This window comes from Ambystoma mexicanum, chromosome 4q (assembly GCF_040938575.1).
Source record: "Ambystoma mexicanum isolate Mex_15411 chromosome 4q, UKY_AmexF1_1, whole genome shotgun sequence".
In the NCBI taxonomy this organism is placed as follows: Eukaryota; Metazoa; Chordata; class Amphibia; order Caudata; family Ambystomatidae; genus Ambystoma; species Ambystoma mexicanum.
In genome coordinates, this window is record NC_090928.1 from 204,559,229 (window position 1) to 204,572,178 (window position 12,950).

Below are 12,950 nucleotides of genomic sequence, written 5' to 3' on the forward strand. Positions count from 1 at the left end.
TAGAGGCAGGAAGTTTTAGAAAGAGGCTGTTGCAATAGTCCAGCCTAGAGAGGACCAGAACTCTGGAGACAGTGAGCTTCTGGGTAAAAGTGAGAAAAGGTAGAATACCTGTGAGGAGATGCAGCTGATAGTTTCACTTCTTAGAGACATCTTGGGTGTGAGCAGAGGAGGAGAGGGTGGAGTTGAAGATGAAACCAAGCTTCTTAGCCTCACAGGAAGGAGTAGGAGGAGGGCCCAGTGTAGGTGGCCAAAGAGAGAGAGAGGAAAGGAGAGAGCGGGTGTCCCAATGAGGAGGATCTCAGTCTTACTGGCATTAAGGCAGAGATCACTGGGGCACACCATTCCTGAACTGTGGCTAGACAGTCTAGCATGAGAGAAGAAGCTGAGGTGGCTGGAGGGAGCCTGAAACAGAGCAGAGTGTCATCTTCATAGCATTGAAAATTGGAGCAGAAAGTAGCGATGCAGTGGGCAAGAGTTGCCAGGTAGCAGTTGAAGAGCCAGGGAGAGAGGTTAGACCCCTGGGGAACACCACAAGTACATAGAGATAGAAGAGAGGAAAGACCCCAGTTGGACCTGGGAGGGTCGGTCGGTGAGAAAGGAGGTCAACCAGGCCAGGGCCTGATCAGTAATACCAAGGTTGTTGCAGAGGTGATTGAGCAGGATGGCATGGTTGACTGTGTCAAAAGCAGAGGGTAGATTGAGGAGAATGAGGACAGAAGGGAGATTAGAGTCAAGATTGGAGAGCAAGTCTTCACGGGTGTTCAGGAGAGCAGTTTCCTTGCTTCTGTCAGCTCTAAAGCCAGACTGGTGGTCATGGAGGCAAGCAAGAAATACAGTATGTAGATTATGCTGGGAGATGGCCAGCTTTTCTAAGAGTTTGCCCAGGAAAGCAGTGATGGAGATCGGGCAGTAGTTACCTGGAGAGGAAGGATTGGCCGAGGGCATTTTAGAAGGGGGTGCACAAGAGAGTGCTTATAGGGGAGGGGAAAGTTCAAGTGGCAAAGGAATGATTGCAGAAATCGGCCAAGGCTGGAACAAGGGTATTGATGTTGTCCTTGATGGTTCTGGATGAGCAAGGGAGAACCTACTTTGATGAGACTTTCATAGATCGGACTTGTCTAGAAACATTGTCAGGGGTGAACAGGGGAAAGGAGGAGAAAGGAGAAGAGATGGCCTCAGATGGCCATGAGTGGTAGAGGAGGAGGAAGAGGAGGTAGAGGAAGATAGGGTGGACAGGATGTTATGAGTTTTAGTAGTGAAATGAGATGCCATGCCATGAGGAGGGCCTGTGAGGAACAGGAGAGGTAGAGACTGCAGCAGATTGGCCAACTCCTTGCAGATTTTGAAACGTTCAGCTGAGTTGTTAGATGCTGCAGAGATGCGGGCTTGGATATAGGCTCTCTTCTTATAGAGGACAGAGAGTCTGTTCTGCCTTGGGAGCAGGCAGCAGGCCAGTTTGTCAGGGGTTGAGCCAGATGCCCTCCACTTCCTATCCGCTGCTCTACAATTGCATTTAAGGGCGGCGAGGTCAGAATCGTATCAAAAGCTGCACTTGGATTTGGGCTTCAAGTGGATCCCCATGACAAGGGAAAGGACATCCAGAGCGTTAGAGATGGAGAGATGAAGGTAAGAGAGGGCTTTGTCAGCCAAAGGTGGATGAGCAGAGAAAGTAGCGGTGAAAGCCTCAACTGACAAACACTTCATGGGTCGGCTGACTGAGAAGGTAGGTGGTAGTGCTGGAGTCGGCTTGACCTGCGGGGAAGAGAGAGATGTGGGAAGAAAGGAGAATGTGATCACTCCGAGAGAGAAGAGTGGTGAGAGGGTTAGAGAAGGGGAGGTCTGAGGAGATCAGAACATCCAGGGTGTGCCCTGCAGAGTCAGTTGGGCCAGAGGGAAGAATAGAGAGCGAGAGAGAATGACAGATGTCGAGAAAGAGTCCTAAAGAAGGGCTGGTAGCATCCAGGTGGATGTTTAAGTCTCTGAGGAGGAGAAGTTGAGAGGTTGATGCAAGGAGCAAAGAGGAGAGGTCAGCACACTCAGAGAGGAAGAGGGCGACCTGACCAGATGGCCTGTGGATAGTGGTCACAGTGGGGCAGAGGCCAGGAGAGATAGAGAGCCTGCAGACCAGGCATTCAAAGGAGAAATAGCGCTGCATTGGAATGATAGAATCCGGGATCCACTCTGGGAAAATCAAGGCTACAGGCTCACTGTGGCAGTTGGTTCTGGGTTCGGAGAGGATCTTGTAGCCATCGGGAAGGCTAGTGCCACAACCCGTGACAGAGCTGGCCATGAGACAAGTCTCTGTGAGACTGAGTACATCCAAATCAGGCTCTTCCAGGGGACGGCAGATGTCAGCAGAGTATTTGACAGCTGAACGAGAGTTGAGAGCAGGTTGCGCAATTTGAAGGACTACGGTTAGGGGTAGAGGCCAAAGGTACACCCTGCGGAAGTGTTGGAGTTACCCGAGGATGGGCAGAGGAGGAAGGAGGAGAAGGCAGGGTAGTCAGAGAGGAGAAGAGAGTGCCAGAGGGGTGGCAGAGGAGGGAGGCAACAGGGTGGCCAGAGAAGCAGCAAGGGGTGCCAAAAAGGTGGCAGAGGAAGGAGGCAGCAGAGGAGCCAGAGAAGAGTAAGCAGGAGAGGAACAGAAGTTTATAAGGCATGGAAATCGTCTATCAAAGAGGGGGAGATTGGCCTGAGGGCCCTGGACCACGATGGTGTCATTTAAGTAGACATTAATGATGGTCTTAGAAGAGTGGAAGGGGGCTAGGATGGCCTTCTACTGGTGCCACCATTAATGGGAGAAGAGGAAAAAGGAGAGAGAACAGAGACCATACGTGGGGTCCATAGGCCTGGAGAGGGAACGACGAAGAGTATGTCGGTAAGGGTCTGTTTGCAGGGAGTACTGGAATAGGTATCATCGATAGCAAGGCTTGGGTTGTCCTGCCAGACTTAGTGAGTGGGATGGGATAGTCGATAGAAAAGCAGTTAAAAAAGATAGGTAAGGCAGAGAGCACCATAAGGGGTGCAGGGAGGAAAGAGGGTGGTAGGGAGAGGGGAGCCCAGGCAGGGGAGGGAGCAGTGGAGGTCACACAGAGGGTGGGCAAACAGGTGGGAGGCACGGGGGGGGCATAAAGACACAAAGCGGAGGGGGGCTGAACAAAGAACAAGAACCATGGACCTACAAATCAGATGGATCACAAAACCATCAGAGCACAACATGGAACCAAGAAGTAGAGAATGCCGATGTAGTAAAGAATCAAGGCAAAGCACAAAGCACAACAGGAAACCTGGAAGTAAAGAATGCTGATGCAATACAGGACCAAAAGCAAAACACAGAGTTCAGCAGAGAACCTAGAAGTGAAGAATGCAGGCAATTGTAATGTGGTGCCACAAACTGTGGCTAGCAATGCAATATCAAGAACCGTAAACAGCAAACACAAAGTCAGTACAGTGAACAAGGCAGAGAACACAACAGGAACCTAAAAGAAGAATGCAGGCAGAATGCCAGAAAAACAGTGGAGCACAAGACAGTGTCAGAATAGCACACGATATATCGAAGAGGGAAGGGCTGAGATGCGAGAGGAAGGAAGTGAAATGCAGAAAGGGGCAGAACGGAACAGGATGCAGAGCCCTACGATGCGAGGGAGCGCATGCTTCTGGAGAAGCTTCTCTCTAGCTGCTTGCGCTCCCTCACATCGTAGATCATAGCTTAAGCTGGTGTGGAGAAAGCATCACTAACCTTTCTGTGCCTGCTCCGATTGGCACTGAGGCAGGCTGACTCACATCCCAGGCCACTACTCTCTTTCCTAGGAGGCACTGCTGACAAACATGAAAAGCTCTCCTTCTGCCGGACTGCCCCTGCAATATGCAGCCTGGCGCATTAAATCTTTGCACGCCCATGTAGACTGTTCAAAGCCATGGCCGCCGAAGGATACACCTTGCTCTATTTGTCGTTTTCTTGACCCTTAACTGCCCCAACTGTCACTTGTAACAGTTTGCTTGTTTTTCTCTTTGTCTCATGCTTCCTCGCTCCAGAGACCAGACCATACTCCCTAGTCAGGGGATGGCAAGACTTTCATCCATTGTCTGAACATTCTATGGCCTGCCCTTAATTGATGATACAGTCTATTTTATAGGTAAGTGTTATATCATAAAGTAAAACACATACATTGAATACATTGTTTTAAAAAAAATAACTGGTGTGTTAATCATTCTTCCTTCTCTTCTCCACCAATAGGCTTAACAATAAATATATGGAACCCCCTGCTTACATTAGCCTCAATTCGGCCAAGGGTTAAACAAGCTCTATGCTTAGGTGTTGCATTTACTCACAAGTGTGGCTTGGGGTCTGGCTGCAGTAGGCGTCAGGCTTTGGGGATTGTGGCACAGGCTGTGTGGCTGTGTCATATGCAGATCTGAAAAGGTTTTCAGCAGTTTGGCTGCTGTTTACTGAATTTTTCAGGGAAATTCACCATACTGCTGGACCATTTACTCCTGATTTGCTCATTTTCCTGGTAAATATTCCAGGTTGGTAGGGGCCACGTGGTCACTAAGGAGATGGGTAGGCTGCTTTCTTGAAGAGAGTGACCCCTGAATGGCCTGTGAAGACTGCTTGATTGGGAGCTGAGTTGCATTAATTGTTCCAGAGGCACAGTGGCTATCATGTTGGCTGGTTTCTCTCAGTGTGTTTTCCTGATGCAGTGGGCTCTCGAGACGCCTCTTGCCAGTATAATTAAACAAGATAACGTCAAAAAGATTCAGGAGGCAGGTCACAGGGTGGAGTGCTGCTGGTTTATTGCTGCTACCTTCCGGTAAGTCAGGTACAGGTCTTCTGGTAGACGTATTCAGTTACACGGTTAGCGTTAAAGGGACGAATCGGGAACATCCACTAGCATATTCACTCCTAAGCAACTCGACCTCTAACTGGCTCTGGTTAAACATTCATCCAGGTGCCATGCAAACATTCCCTGGGACATTACTCATATCGCTCACACATTCTCACATCCACAATTTAGAAGAATGGGACATCAGGGCAAAACCCAAGGAGAACAATTTATGTCTAAAGGTCATTCACAAAACTTTGGACAATTATTACAATGATCTGTCTCCATTTATGTTTGTACTCATTGATTAATTGTTTGGGGGTCAGTTAGGACAGCCGGACCTCCATGTTCACAATGGGATTATTGAACTGCTCCAGGAAGAATCTACAGACGCACCGATGTTGGCAAATGAGCGTGTTCAATCCTCCTATTTACAGATGATCCTGTCCTGTTGTCTCTTACTCCCCAAGGCCTCCGTAAGCAACTGGCTATATTTGATAGTTTCTGCAAGGTCATGGGTCTGTCAATCAATGTGAAGAAAACACAATCCATGTTTTTTTCTAAACGTAGGGCCAAGAGCAAACCTCGTCTTCACCTGAAACTCAGTGATGGTCCCATTGAACAGGTTTGTCAGTATGGCTACCTGGGGGTTCGAATGATGGCCAAAAGCTCCTGGAAGGACCAGATAAACAGGGCAGCACTTACTCTCGTTAGGCATTCTGGGGCAGTGTTGCGTTGCAATCATGGCCATGGGGCTGGTCCCCTGAGTATCATATTGAAAATCTACAAGAGCCAGGCCAGACAGGCAGCCCTGCATGGGGCGGAACTTTGGGGCTCGTGTAACATTAGTGTCCTGCAAATTGCAGAGCATAGATTCCTAAAGACTTCATTAGGTCTGCCTGAGAATGCATCAAATGCCCCGGTTTATACAGAAATCGATTTGCAGAGCATTGGTTTTATCTCTAGGATGCAGCCTGTGTTTTTGTAGATTTGTCTGTGGCTAAATTGTAATTTGCACATGTATAGAAGTGCAATAAAGGATGTTTTATCTCAGGCAGGCGGTGTGCATCTACCATGGTTTGTAGCTATAAAAAAAGAGCTTTTTGCACAGGGCCTCAGTGACTATTGTCTTCGGCCTGATTCAATCCCAGGCCATGCTAAGCTAAAATTAAAAAACATGCTAATGGGTAGCTGGGAAACTGAACTTCGTACTAAACTAATAAATTCAGTTAGCCAAACCTCTTACATTCTATGGAAACCAAATCTAGGTTTCGAGAACTACCTGGATAGAATGCACCCGATCCTAATGAGAATCCTCTATACAAAACTTTGCTTTGGCAAATGCCGCTTGCTCGTTTGCAGCACAGCTGGAGCCCGCTAAACCCAGCACTGTGTACTTTTTGTCTGACTCAGGTTGAGAGCACCACGCACTTTATTTCCTTCTGTTTGAAATATCGTCATATCAGAGGGAAATATCTGTTCCCCTGTTTAAACAACTGTGCATTAAAAAGCTGAATGAGGCATTATCATGTATGAAGGGGGAAAATGAACTGGCGACTAATTGTATGGGGAATTTCCTTTACTAATCCTGGAGTAAAAGAGCGAAATATTTGACTGGTTTGAGGAAAGATGTTTAAATCTCGTTAGATGTATTATCTGTTTATATTGATTATTTAAAAAGTCGTGTTTGAAAGATCCGTAAATATTAGTAATATGTCACAAATGTTATTAATGTACTCGATGAATTTTGTATGTGACTTTTATGATCTGTCAAATCGAAATAAAGTTTATGATGATGATATGGAGAACTTTTATAGGCTTGATAAACTAATGGCAAGATAGATTTGTACAGTTCATGAGGCAGACTCAATAAGCAGAAAAGTAATCATCTTAAAATATCATGATTTTTCATGATCAAATCATGGAGAAGCTCAATGTATAAAAATCTGGTATCAGGTAATAAAATTGCGGCAAAAATGTCGCTGTTAATAAAAATCACGGCAAAAATGCAGTGGTTTGACGCGGTAAAGGTTTACCCCATTATACCATTTAATGGGGCTGGGGCTGCAGGGGTTTCCCCTGCTTCCATTAAATGGTCTAATGGGTTTGGGGGCTGCGGGGGTGTTCCCCGCATCTTTTACATGATTGTGGCAGCAAAATCACAGCATTTTTGCCGCAATATTTTGTATACACAGCCATTTCTGCGCTATTTTAAGACATGGAACCTAAATCTCACATTGGTGTAAGGCACTTTGCTAAAGGCATGAACATGTATACTTCATTCATGCCCCAATTCTCATTTAAAGATGTCCTCCCTTATTCTTTCAACACCCGCATGTGCTTCAAGTTCTTTTGTCCAAAATAAAAATCATGTGGATTTGTTCAATGTGGGCCAGTTTATCTCTTTTTGTTTGTCATACTGGTACAAGATGTGTTTGTGGCATGATGTTTACCGTTGTACCTTGACAAGGCTTTAAAAAAAAGAGGAGAGTTGCTGAGTTGCTGCTGGAAAACAAATTAAAATACTCCTATGGATATTTAAAATGTTTCCATTGCAATGCACCCTTCAAATCACCTGGATGTGATGGATTTTAATGCTGTCTGGTGTGTATTTTTCTGACAATCCTCAGAATAGAGATTGATATTACTACTACTGTGCTTACCAAAAACACACCAGGATTTTACTTTGTCCTGATAAACCCATCTATGTCAATTGAGATCTTCAATTCTTCAATTAGTAACAACATTTTTAGATCATGCCCTGACAGATGGGAGCATTTAAATTCTGACAGTGAGACAGAAATCGTCAATAGGTAGACTGTGGGCCTCATTCCACGGATGGCGGTGAACCATTGCGCTATTAGCGCCATGGTTCATGCCGGTAAAATACCAGCACCGCCTTGGTGGAAAGGGGAATTACTGCCCTATTCCAAGGTTGGCGGGGCGGTAATTCCCCCTTCCACCATTGCCCTTCCCCATTCCCATTTTTGCACCATAGGGATGTATGGGAATGGGGAAGGCACTAATTACGGTACCGCAAATTGCGGTACCGTAATTAGCTCCCTGGTCCCTTTGCGGGTTGGTTTTTAACGCCTGCAAAAAGCAGGCGTTAAATTCCCCAACCTGCAAAGGGACCTCGTAGTAAGGCGGTAAGGATTTACCGGTACCGTTAAAATACTGGTACCGGTAAACCCTTACCACCATCCGTGTAATGAGGCCCTCTGTCTATTTTACATAACATACCTAATTTCCATCCATAGAAAAGTTATGCAATGAAATCAAAGCTTACTTAAAGGATAACTTAAGAAGCGTAAAGGACATTACTAGTATGTGGGAAAAGCATAAAGTGTGTATAAGAGGGGATACACTTGGCCTACTTTGCATACTGAGTAGGGTACAACTTTGAAGAGTTATTCTACTTCGGGAGCAGACTGAAGGCTTTAGAGAAATCTATGGCCATTTCACACTGCTGTCTCCTGAAGTGGGGAGAGAAACAGAAACGTTTATGAATAAGGTTAGCTCCATCCATTCCAAGAAAGATCATTTGTTGCCTACTCCTAATGTAACAGAGCCCTCTGACAAGGGTCTCAGTGATGAAAACTCCAAGCCCATAAACTATTGAAGCAGACAAAAAAACAGCAGGATGATAGTTTACGGTCTGCCACAGGAAACACTATCTCAAACAAGATCTATATGAAAAAAAGTTGTCTTTGACTTTCATTAATCTTTGATTCATTGTGCCCATCCGTCAAAAGAAAATCAAGAGTAATTCTTCAAATTGTTTTCACTAAACTCAAGCAAGGACTGACGGATATTCCAAATAAAGGATATATTTATTTATTTATTTATTTTTATTTTATTTATTTGCATTTATAAAGCGCACAGAACTGCCCTGGGGCATCGTGGCGCTGTTACAGCAGACTTAGTCATGAACACAAGCATAGGAATGTGTTTACAGATGTAAACCGAGTTACCGAGTACATTTCACATTGGTAATAAACATTGAGCTTAGAGGTTATGCTATGCTGTGGTTACAATGCAAGCATGAGAGTGCATGTGGAAGACTTTAGCGGAATAGGAGGGTTTTGAGGTTTTTACGGAAGGTATGGTATGATTTTTCATTCCTTAGTGAGGTAGGTAAGGAGTTCCAGTTTTTAGGTGCGAGGTGTTGGAAGCTGGTTCCTCCCGCCCTGGATCTTTGAAACGTGGGGACGTCAATCATGTTGGTGCGGTGAGCTCTGGTGGGTCTGATGGAGGCTTTCGGTGTGATTCTTTCTGCGAGATAGGGTGGGGCATCCAGGGATAGGCATCTATGTGTGATGGTCATGGCTTTGAAAAGTATGCGTTCCTTTACGGGTAGCCAGTGGGCATCTTTCCTTGCTTGCGAGATGTGTTCTCTTTTTGGAATGGACAGTGCTGCCCGGAGCGCATTGTTTTGCGTGATTTGGAGTTTTTTTAGGTTGTGGGCGGAGGTGCCTAGGAACAGGGCATTACAGTAGTCTAGTTTTGTACCTATAGTGGCTCTGGCGATGGACAGGCAGTTTTTGGCGGAGAGAAAAGGCTTGACAGCATTTATCATCTTGGTGGTAAGTGCCGAGGAAGAGGCTATGGCGTTGACCTGGCGAGACATAGATAGTGAGGCATCTAGGTGAACGCCTAAGGTTTTAACAGTCTTGGAGACTGAGATGGTGGAGTTGTCGATGTTGAAGGATTTGTATTGGGGGGGGAGTTTGTTGAGAATTTCATTGGTCCCTACTATGAGGATTTCGGTTTTGTCACCGTTTAGGCAGAGGCCGTTGGCCGCCATCCAGGTTTGGATGGCTGTGTAGATTTTGGTTAATGCTGTCGCATCTTCTTCGTAGGTCCCAGTTAGAGGGAGTAGTACCTGCGTATCGTCTGCGTAGTTGGTATACGCTATGTTACGACAGTCGAGGTCATTGAAGAGAGGAAGGGTGAATATATTGTAGAGAGTGGGGGCGGTGCAGGAGCCTTGTGGGACGCCGCAGTGGATGGTGGTAGGGGTTGCCGAGGCAGTGTCTGAGAAGACTTTCATGAGTCTGCCATTTAGGAATGAGGCCACCCATGCAATGGCTTCCGGGGAGAAGTGTGCTTCATTTTTTAGGTGCATGCCTAGGATATCGTGGTTGACAAGGTCAAAGGCGGCAGATAGATCCAGTAGGAGAAGGAGTGCCGGTTTGCCTTTATCCATAGTGTCAGCAAGCTGTATTTTCAGATCAAGTAGGGCTGACTCAGTTCCGTGACCTGGTCGGAAGCCTGACTGTCTTTTTCCTAGGATATGGTTGGTTTCGAGATAATCCTGGATTTGTGTGTAGGCCATTTTATCCAGTATCTTGAGCAGGAAAGGCACAGTGGTGATGGGCCTGTAGTTGGTAGCTACTTCAGGGTCGAGGGTGGTTTTTTTTAGAAGCGGGCGCACCCAGGCTTCTTTTAGACTGTCAGGGACAGTGTTGGTTTTGAAAGAGGCATTAATGAATGATTTAAGGAAAGGGGCGAGTGTTTCAGTGCAGTCTTTGATCAGGCTGGCGGGGCAGGGGTCTCCTTTACAATTGGATGGTTTGATCTTGTTCATTATCTCAATAACTTCGTGTTCTGTGACTTCCCTGAATTTGAACGGGGTAGTGGGGGCTTTGGTGGATGTGGTTCCCGAACTAGGGGTGGGCATGTGGCTCGTGGTGGTGGGAGATTTGAGGTGCAGTGATAGGTTTTTGTGGTGCTCCTTAATTTTTGTTTGTAGGAGTTCAATTTTATTTAACAAGGCAGATTGTATGGAGTTGCACCAGATTTGGTCTTTAACAATGTCTTGTGATTTGGTGGCCGGTGTGGTGAGTTCGTTGAAAATGGCGAAGAGTTCTTTGGATTCGGAGCTTGCATTAGCAATTCTATCATTATAAGAGACTGATTTAGCTGTGATTATGGCTTTTTTGTATTGGGCAGTGATTTTTTTGTAGGAGGATAGGGTGGCTGGGGAAGGCGATTTCTGCCAGGAGTTTAGAGCTTTTCTTTTCTGTGAGCGGAGTTCTTTGAGTTCAGTGGAGAACCAGGTATTTGAGTGTTTGATAGTTTTGGCTTTTTTGGTCTGCAAGGGGGCAATGGCGTCAATGGCGGTGCTTATGGTGCTCTTGTAGATATCTGCTAATTCTGACGGGTCAGATGACTTGAGGTCTGTGGAGAGGATGTGAAGGTGGGGTGTAATTTTATCTTTGGTGAGATTTTTTACACATCTTGCCAGTGCTGGGGGGATGGGGTTAGGTTTGTTTGTGTTAGATACAGCGGGAATAAAGAAGTGAATGAGGTGGTGATCTGACCAAGGAGTCGGGGTGATGGAGCTAATGTCGACGTGACAGTTGTGGTCAGCTATCCAGTCCAGGATACGGCCTTTGTTGTGTGTGGGTGAGGTTATTTTTTGGTCGAAGCCTAGTTCTTTTAAGGCTAGTGCAAGAGATTTAGCAGGCTTGTCCTTTTTATCGTTATACCCCAGGTTAAGGTCACCTAGAAGGATGCTTTTGGAGGTGAGTTTTAGGTTTTCTGTTAGGCGGTGTACAAGGTTCTCAAGGAACTCTGTTAGGGGGCCGGGCGGGCGGTAGACTAGGTTGAAGGTGATGGTGGAGTTAGGGGAGAGGGCAATTTTTATAGCTAGAGAGTCTATGTTGTCACCTAGATTGGAGGTGATTTGTCTGGCCTCGAGGTGATCTTTCAGGATGAATGCTACCCCACCACCTACTGAGGAGAGGCGGTCTTGCCGGATAATGGCGTACCCCTGTGGGATAGTAAGGTTGAGGGCTGGCCCTGCAGCGCTGTGCAGCCATGTCTCGGTGATGGCTAAGATGTCGAGGTCCAAGCTAATTAGGAGTTCGTGAATTTCAATGGCATGGGCAGGGATGGATCTGGCGTTTATGAGGGCACACTGTAGGTTGTGTGTGTGTTGGGCCGAGGTAGGGGTGGTGTTGAGTGGTGTCGCCGGGATGGGGTGCGGCATGGTGGGTTTAGGTAAGGGTGTTTTGACTGTAAGGGATGGCGTGTTAGGCGTGTTAAGAGTGGTGGGAGGTGCTTGGTGGGTGAGTCTAGGGTATCTAGAACGGAGACCTAGGAGTTGGTTCCTGGTGTGGATGGGTCTGGTGTAGGAAGTTATGCTGGGTGGAGGATGACGTGCTGTGGGGATGCTTTCAGTGAAGAATGATGGTAGGAAGTAGGTGGGAGGAATGTTGGAGAGGAATGCCAGTGGGGCAGCTGGTGAGCTGGTTGATTGTTGGGGCATGGCGAGGGTATCGTTCAACATGGCACAACTAGAAACAGAATGCAATGTGGGCAGCAAAATCAGGGCACAGTATGCGACCATAAGGCACAACACAATAGTGTGGTCTAGATACGACCATAAGGCACAGCACAATAGTGTGGTCTAGATATGACCATAAGGCACAACACAGTAGTGTGGTCACTATGCGACCATAAGGCACAACACAGTAGTGTGGTCTAGATATGACCATAAGGCACAACACAGTAGTGTGGTCACTATGCGACCATAAGGCACAACACAGTAGTGTGGTCTAGATACGACCATAAGGCACAACACAGTAGTGTGGTCTAGATAAGACCATAAGGCACAACACAGTAGTGTGGTCACTATGCGACCATAAGGCACAACACGGTAGTGTGGTCTAGATACGACCATAAGGCACAACACAATAGTGTGGTCTGGATACGACCATAAGGCACAACACAATAGTGTGGTCTAGATATGACCATAAGGCACAACACAGTAGTGTGGTCTGGATACGACCATAAGGCACAACACAATAGTGTGGTCTAGATATGACCATAAGGCACAACACAGTAGTGTGGTCACTATGCGACCATAAGGCACAACACAATAGTGTGGTCTAGATACGACCATAAGGCACAACACAATAGTGTGGTCTAGATACGACCATAAGGCACAACACAGTAGTGTGGTCTAGATACGACCATAAGGCACAACACAGTAGTGTGGTCTAGATATGACCGTAGGGCACAACACAGAGACTACACAGTATTACAGTGGTCGCTGGGTGACCATAAGGCACTACACAATATCACAGTGGTCTCTGGGCGACCGTGGTAACGGTGCTA